The sequence below is a fragment of the Caloenas nicobarica genome, chromosome 1, assembly GCF_036013445.1.
Source record: "Caloenas nicobarica isolate bCalNic1 chromosome 1, bCalNic1.hap1, whole genome shotgun sequence".
NCBI lineage: Eukaryota > Metazoa > Chordata > Aves > Columbiformes > Columbidae > Caloenas > Caloenas nicobarica.
Window position 1 is genome coordinate 131,629,930 of NC_088245.1, and position 8,903 is coordinate 131,638,832.

Below are 8,903 nucleotides of genomic sequence, written 5' to 3' on the forward strand. Positions count from 1 at the left end.
TTTATTGCTTCAGCCTGGAGTATTACACGGACATAAAATCAAAAGAGAAGACAATGAGACCAACCAGTAATAAGTTTTATGGTATGTGATTGGGTTTGAGCACTGAAACCTTGCCTAATTATTTTATCCCCTGTTTATTCTGAAAAACAAGGATCTATGGTACAAACGTGCACCTAAAATCTCTGTGGGGCAATGTTTCTGGCCTTCTACAGAAAAACTAGATGGAGCCTACATAGACAGGAATATTGGCTTGACTATGAAGGAGTTGATTTATACACTGTGCTTTAGTTTGAATGTAGATACAAAATGCCTGCTGAAACAAAGAAACCTTACTTTTGATTTTTGATGTGCCAAAAATCCAAGCCAATGCTATGGAAAGAGTACAATGTAGAGATTAGTGTGTGTGTGCGTGCATGAGTACACAACTTTTCATAATTGGTGTCTTTGTAACATCCGATTCATTTTTATGCTAATTTTTCCATACAAAAGATTCAGTGTGTTGTAAAAATCTGGCATTCGAGACATATTGAATGCTGCCAGCTACTTTTTTTTTTTTTAAAGAAAAGCCTCAAATCAGTTTTATTGCTCTGTTATTTTAAAATTACTAAGAAAGAAAAATCCAAGCAAATCCTTTTTTCTTTTTAATGTTTCAGTTTACTTCATTTAACCCTAATTCCCAATATTTTTTCCTAGTTATTTGATATGAAAGTGTTTCTGTTACATGTGTCCTCATGTCTGTACTCTCTATAAAGGTGATCGTATTACTGCAGCATCTGAGCATCTTCCTGTATTTTTTTCGTCATTGTGGTTGACTGATGTTGTTAATGGTGATCATGTTTACAGCTATTTCATTTAAAAAAACCCATAAAAATCTTGCAACAATTTAAGGTGTGTAAGAATAATTTTGGGGGACTAAGAGCAAGTTTACGTGTGTGTGGTTTAAATTAGAAAACGGAAAGTAGAAGGATACTAAGTAAATATAGTGAGACTTGTGATCATTCTGTGTTGAACCAGATGCTAAGGAAATTCTGTACAATACATAAATAACCTTTATTCCCCAGAAAATTTCATTCAAAAATTGCATTTGGAGACCACATTGAACCTCATCTCTTGATGACATTTTAAAGCATATTTTGAGGTATTGTATTTAAAGAATGCAACAGCTCTCACTATCAGAGAACATAGATTTATTGACTTAAATCCACGTTTGTGTACATACTTTAATATCACTTTCTATTTTCCAAATTTCAGCTAAGAGAAGATTCTCGTAGACATATTTAGACAATCTCAACAAAAACAGACAAATGCTCAAAAATGGGCATAATGTTTTTTAAAAAAAAATCTAGCCTTTATTAAACATTTCCTTTCTGTAGGAATCCAGGTTGGCAAGTGAGGAAAGTGGAACTAGCTGATATGTTTGAACAGACCCATAGTCCGGTTTTCTCATAATTCACATTCTTCCAATTAAGGAAAAGGGGATCATTCTTTCCTTGCTTAAATATGTGTTTCAGTGTTAACTTTCCAAAAGTGACATGTAGGCAGGATTGCGTTTGGGCATACATGAAGTTAGGAATGGGATTGCAGAAGATCTAAAATGCCCAAAACAACCTGCCTTTCAAAATGGAACTTTTAAATAATATTTTATCTGAAAACAATAGTGAAAATCATTGTTATCAACGGTATTCCAGAATTAATTTACATCAGTGTAAGAAAAGTAAAAAAACCTTAGATGACAGCTAAGTGCAAATGGGTATTTCTATTTTATACCAATTATCATACTACCCTCACATACCCTGGTATTTCAGTACTCTCAATACTTTTCAGTCCTCTGCTTAATGATATGACCAAAACATATCACAAGTGTTTTATTTTATTACTCTTGCTATGCCATTTTGCTCATACTTTGGTTTCTTCAGCTTCTCTGGAAATGGTTAATAATAATGAAAAACATGAAATTATTAGTTCAGAGTGTTGTTTCATGGAATTAACAAAGATCTTAATTTGGAAGAGGCCGTATGGATATTAAATGGCCTCTTTATTTCAGTCTGTAACATAAGCACAAAATCAGCTCTATCTGTCTGTCCAAAGTAAAGCTGTGAAGTATGTGTATGTATTTGTATATAAACAAATAAGTTTTGTAAACTTTTACCACTTTTGACCATGGATTCTTGATCATAGAAAAATTGTCATCTTGCAGAAGTTGCCTTCTGAGAGTCAACAGGCCCACAGTGAGAGCTAAGCTTGCTGCCAAAACTACTGTCAGAATAGTAGACTTATTTTTAGTATGTATTTTACTGTAAGAACATGGATTCTTTATGTGTTTAAATTGAAACACACACTGAAATGGTATCTTGCCTACCTCTTTTATGGCAAATAATTTTGTGTCAGCATATACACCCTTCCTAATATCTCTCTAGTATCTTTCACTACAGGTGATGCTTTCAAAACAGACATCGCTTAATGTGATATTTTACTGCTTTAATATCATTCTTAACTATTGAGCAAACAGTGAAAATTAACTAAGCGATCTTTACCTAAGAATGATTATTTAAAGCTAAGCTATTAATAAAATCCTCTGACAGGTGGAGGCACTTAGTAATATCAATTAGTTCTTTCTTTAGATATGAAGTATTCATTTTATAAATTTATTGATTCTCTATATAAAGTTTGCTGACTCTTGAAAAATAGCTTGTTATTGGGAATACATCCTGCTATTCATTTAGAAGTATATTCCGTAGATGATATGGACGTGCTTTCAACAGTTTGGGAAAAAAAGAACAAGTGGTTATGTTTTGCAAACATGAAGATGAGTCTGAGTGTTGGATTAAGAAAAAGATTAAGAGATGGCTTTGTGGAAATCTTCCGCTCAGGTACCTTGTTTACTGTGGGGAGACGATAGGTTATCGTAGGCATTACTAGAGACATATGTTTTTTCTGTAATGCCGTATTTCTTAGTTAGCTTTCTCTGATAAAGTTTTTGTGAACTCAAAGGTGATTTGTTTCAGGCTGGTATAAAACAGTCACTGAGAGTGGGAGAATTTCATTGTAAGGACTTAATTCACTATTCAGATTGCTTGGCTGATCGTCTGTATGAAAGCTGTGTAGCAGAATAAATAACAATAGTTGCGAATCACATCAGGGTGGGGGATGTTAAAAAGGTCAAATGTGTTTTTTCCCAGGCATTTGGAAAAGTCATCGTGCTCTCAGTGCCCTGGAATAGAGAGGAGTGATCTGATTATGTGTTCCTTTCACTCTGTGTTGGAGCACACAAGACAAACAAGGGAGTGGATGTCTGTGTGCTCTCTAGCAAGGAGCAGTCTGAGAGTTCAACAGCTTTCTTAACTCCAACAAGACTGAAAATCAAAAGCTGGTGATTATTCAGATCTAATGAAGCCTCTCTTCTTTGGGAAGGTAGCTATTTAGTCAGTCTGAGACAATCCAAAGGGAAGTTCTGGAAGAAATCAACTTGTTGCTAGTAACACTAGTGTTAAATAAAAATAATTGGAATATGGTGGTATTACTATGATCTGCTTCTAGTAAATGCCGACTGGCAGAGAAAACAGTGGTGCTTTTCACCTTTACTTATAGTTTTGTGACAGGGGATGTGGTGGTGTTTTTGTTATTTTTTTATTTTCATTGAGGAAACAGTAATATACACCCCAAATTAACTTCCAGTTAAAATTAATCCAGTTAAAGGTTAGACTGTACCTAATCTCTGAAAAATTGTGTGAAAACTGGCTTTCAGACATGACAGCTCCTTTTTTAATATATTGCATATTTTTCTTCAACTTATACTTTTATGGACAAAAGGAAAAAGGTGGTATTCTCTAATACAAGTGATTTTGCACTATGTGATTGAGTCAACTGAGTAGCTGGAGGGAGCTCAGAAAAGGGAATTATAGCCAATTCCAAGCTGAGGGGGAAGCACGGTCTAAAAAGAGGAGTAAACAACAAAGAGAAGTAACCAGGTGACAGAAAACAGAAAAATTTCCTCATCTGTTTGGTCAACCAAAGGATATAGAGGAGATGCACTCAACCAGATTACATTTTGCAGGGTAACATATTGCACGTAGATGATTGGCTTGAGGTTTTTCTTGTGATTTATAGTGGATTGTGTTATGGAAAGGTCAGTAGACATGGTCTTTTCCTTTTTTCTTTTTTTTTTTTATTTTTCACTTGAACTGTTGATGCCCACAACTATGGCTGTAAATATATTTCATAGTGCGTTGGTGGTTATATGGCACTATCATTAGTGTAGACCTTGAGATGATGCTGAACTCAAAGATGTTTTCAAACCATACCTTTGTGCTTGCTTCCACTTTGCTTCTAAAAATATTTGTACTGATCTGAACTGGAGAGAGTGAATGGGAGGGGGATTCTGTTAGCACTGTTTCCATCACCCCTTCCTAGGCTGTGTTATGTGGACAAGGAGTTCATTTCATTTCTGTATATTCACACCCTTTGTCTGGGTAATGTGCGTAGGAAAGGTTAGTGTTTCCTTGGGTGTAGTCCTCTTGGAGTATGTAGTCTGCACAGAATTCTCTGTATTACTGATTTGTTATTCGACATTGCATGTCGATACTTATTCTTGTAAAGAAAACTGATAGTTTGACTGATTTATGAAGAATACTTGTCGTGTTTCTTGGTGTTATGTTACTACAAGCACTGGCTTATGTCTTCCTGGCAATGCCTTCCTTACTTCCCTTTAGCCATTGCAATATCATGGCAAGTGATGTAAAAGTGTAGAGAATGGTGGTCAGCTTTTGCTCCCTGTTCCTTCCCTACCCTATCTTTGCTATGCACAGGAGGCTGTAACAGTGACTGCCTCTCCTCATAGGAAAAAGTGTGTCGAGAAAAATCATGTTTAAAGTTCCCAGGTTGTGTATATTGTACTTTGTACTATGGGAGTCCCCTGACTTAATGCATCTTTTGCAAGAGTGTCCTAATGGAGAGGTCCTTAATAGTCCAGCTCCAGCAGCCACTGTGCAGTCCCAAGATGGGCATGGCCTGGCAGTTGAAGGAAAAGGGCATCACTTGGAAGGATGCTGTAAGTTCCTGTGGGGTTCTTGTAGACACTGGGGAATAACAAGCTGGAGAGTGTTTGACTGCTGTGGAGGGGACGAAATCCCCCTCCAAAAAGGAATTCCTACAAAGTTATCTGACTGCTGCACCTCACATGTGAAATGCAAAAGTTCACGGGAGGCTGTGTCTCGTGCTGACGTTCCTCAGCCACCTGCTGGCCCCACAGGCCAGCCAGCAGCCGCAGGGGAAGGTGGAGGCTGGACAACTGCCTCTTTCTGGTGGTGGTGGAGCAGGAGGAAGGCCACCGCATTGCGCAACAGTGTCAGGTATTGTATGTGTGTGGCACAGGAGGTCACCCATAGTGGAGCTATCCTGGGGATTGTGCTCCCTACCTGCAGCCTACTGCTGCTCTCCTTGCCCTTGCCCCAAATGCAGGGTTTCCTTGCATGGGAAGAAAGAGGGGATTTCAAGGGTCTAAACGTCATTGAGCTGAACTTGGGGTTTCATTTGCCCAGGGTAATTCTCTGTAAAGAAGTCCCCTCTCCTGCTACCCTCCTCTCACCGACATGTTTGAGTTGCGCTTGTTTGTTTTAACACCTGGAAAATGGCACAGTGTTTTATTTAAATGTCTGCTCCTTCAGGCCAGCACACCTGCCAGTATGGTGAGAAGCTTTTCACCATGTGTTATGTGTGTATGTTGTCAGATTAAAATGCCGTGCTGTGATTTAAAAGGAAATTTCAAAGCCCTGTTGTGCCTGCCTTCCAGCTTAGTTTCTGTAAGCACAGTACCTGTGTGGTTGGGCATTTTAAAAAGAGAGTGAGATTCTAGTTCAGAGAGCAGTGATATTGTGAAAGGGCTGTAGGTGCAGTTCCAATGAGATGCATTAATATACTTGCCTTGGGGAGAAAGGAGTGCTTTTGAACACTTTCAAGCAATAAGTAATTCTCATAGTCCCATGCCAGTTGTTTATGGCAACCTCTCCATCATTGTTTTAGTTGTGTTTTGCTTTGGGAAGAATCCTGTTTTCTGACTTCTACCTGAGCAATAATGTAAAAGGAGTGAATACATGAAGAAGATAATTTTACTTCTTACCTTTAAAAAACCAAGAAAGCACCTTCTCCCTGACCCTCATTCTAGCTTATATTTGAAATGAGAGGATGGTCTCTCCCCTGCCAACTTGTATTGAGACTGAATCAGCTCAGAACTTGGACAGCAGCTTCTAAATTTGCAGATTGGATGAGTATGGTCCTTGGACCCACCCTGGAAAGTGCAAATGGAATTTTTGAGTGCTTGTGTCTACCTTGTGAAACATTTCAGGCTTTCCCCCATGGCACAGGAATACATTTAAAGCTGTTTAATTTTCTAAGTGAAGGATTGATTAAAATGTCATCGACAGATCCGGCTGCTGTCCCTGGGTTGGCCATTGATTATGTATTATCATGGGTGAGCTGCCTAACACATCAGTTTCCTCACCCATAAAGTGGAAGCAATACCTTTGGAGACGATGATGAGGTCTTCAGATGAAAGGAGATACTGAAGGATGAAGCAGTACTATACCATGACGATGATTCTTTTACTGAGAATGTGCACTTTTCAGGCTCAGCGCTGCTTGGTAATGATTAATCAAGTTGTTGGGATTATGTTTTTAGTGAGAGTTGTGAAATACTTTCCTAAAGAATAATGCATTTTAAATGTTACATGAGATTTAAGAATTAAAACGTTGTCTCATATTTCCAAGAATTTTAAATGACCTTCAGACTGAGCCAGTCAGTGGTTTGAATATTCTAATGAAATCACTTTATTTGCAAGATGTTTTGTTTGGTAATGAAACTCAAAACTACTGACCGTGTTGAGCTGACAATGTTTTTCTGTTTAATACACTAATATTCATCAATTCAGTGTGTGCAGTCAAAGTTCAGGTATGAATATAGATCAATAGGATTTTCTGGGATCTCACTCTTTTTTAGGTATTGATCTTTGTAGCCAGCTGATGACCTTTGTTTTACACTGATAATGAAAGAAAGCAGTATTATTTTATCACTTATCTCCATGAGTACAGAAATAATTGAGCTCTCATCAGTAATCATTTTAGCAAATTAGAAAGTCTCATTTAGCCCATATCTTGCCAGCTGTACTTGTAATGAGTAGTGTTTCTGGAGTATTTTGAGACTGCTTAACATGCTGCTCAGTGAGGATATCAAAGCACTACCCTAAAATTTTAAACGTACTTCAGAGTCCAGTTTTGTGGTGGTTTGGTTTGGTTTGGTTTTTTCACTCGATCGTTGCTGTCATTTTAATTAGACTGAACCTACATGAATATATTTTTCAGGATGAAGTATGAACATTACAGTTGTCTTGGTAAGAAGGAGCAAAATATGTCTTTATAAGTTGTGATCTAAAGTGTTAGGGTTGTTTAAAAAATAAAAGGCAGTAGCCTCAGAAGATTCAAATTAGATTTGGAAAAATCCAAAAATCTTGTGCCTTTACTACTGCAAATCTTAGAAGTAATATTGTAATTCTATTAATTATCACAGATTTGGATTAATCCCAGAAGAGTGAATGTCTTAAGTTGCAGTTTGTCTAGAAAGCTTTCCTCCAACAATTTATTCTATATAAGCTATCTGTACCATTTGCATTAAACAACACTGGTAATACTGCAGATCAAAAATCTTTGCATATTTTATCTAATGCAACCTCAAATTAAAAAAAAAAAAAAAAAAAGTTTTTGATTTATGAAAGCTCATTTCAGATGCCCAGAATAATAGCTGAGGACTCTGATGTAATTTCTGGAACTCTGAATGACTTTTCATTAAAGCTGAAACTTTCAATTTAAATACCTTGATTTCATTTACTCTATGCCAAAATTATTGAAACTGAAGATTTTGCTTTCAGGTTTGGAACAACTTTATAGCTGAAAATCGTTCATCAGTTCTGCTGGTCACAAATCCAAATATAATTGGGAACATATCAACCTGTTCCTTTTTCCTGTGACACGTAATGAGGTAGGGGTGGGGAGTAGAGACAGGGAGACACGAAGCAGAGGAGGGAAGCAGATGTGTGCATCAGAGGGTGATTGTTATGCCAGAGGGAGAAGACGGAAAAAAAAATGAGAATCCTCATTATTCAGTACATTTCCTGTGAGTTTTAACTAATCCTTGTCCCAAGTTCCCAATAAAGTTGAGCAATGGGCAAAAGTATTAATCGATCTCCCAGAATTTCATTTCAATAGTTACCTTCCCTGCAGAGGCGTGGGCAGATGAGGCACACGCTTCTGAGTGTGAATCATGTGAAATTGATAGCAGTTCATATTAAGTGTCTAGACGACCAAAGTTTTGTTGGTATTCTTCCTAATTAAGTTAATCACAAAGAGCTGGAGACGAGGTCACATTCAGAACATATGGTAAAACTCTATGTGGCGAGAAGAGGGTGAAGGTGCCCATGAGGTTTGTCTTGCTGAGACTTTGCTGTGTCTCAGAACTGGAAACAAGTGTAAGGGCTGGAAATAGGTGTAAAACCAGATCGTGAAGTACGTTTTCCCAGGAAAATAACAGAAGGTGTATGTTGTTCAAAGAAAGAACAGGCTGTAATGCTAAAGGCATCTCACTGTGATAAACAGCCATGGAAGAACGTTTTAAGCCTTTAAATGTACTCTGATCCTTTCAGGATTTTTGACCTTTAGAATGGAATTTCTGATATCCTTTCAAAAGGTTAGTCTTTGATGCCCTCTCTGGGAATTAAAAAGATTTTTTGCTTTTGGAGATACGTGAGGTGTAAGACATTTTCAAGAAAAATATTTGAGGGTTTGCTTATTTTCATCATTTAATACAATTGCTTAGTTTTATAAGCCCAGTGTCTGAGAACAAGTTATGTTTGGTAGATT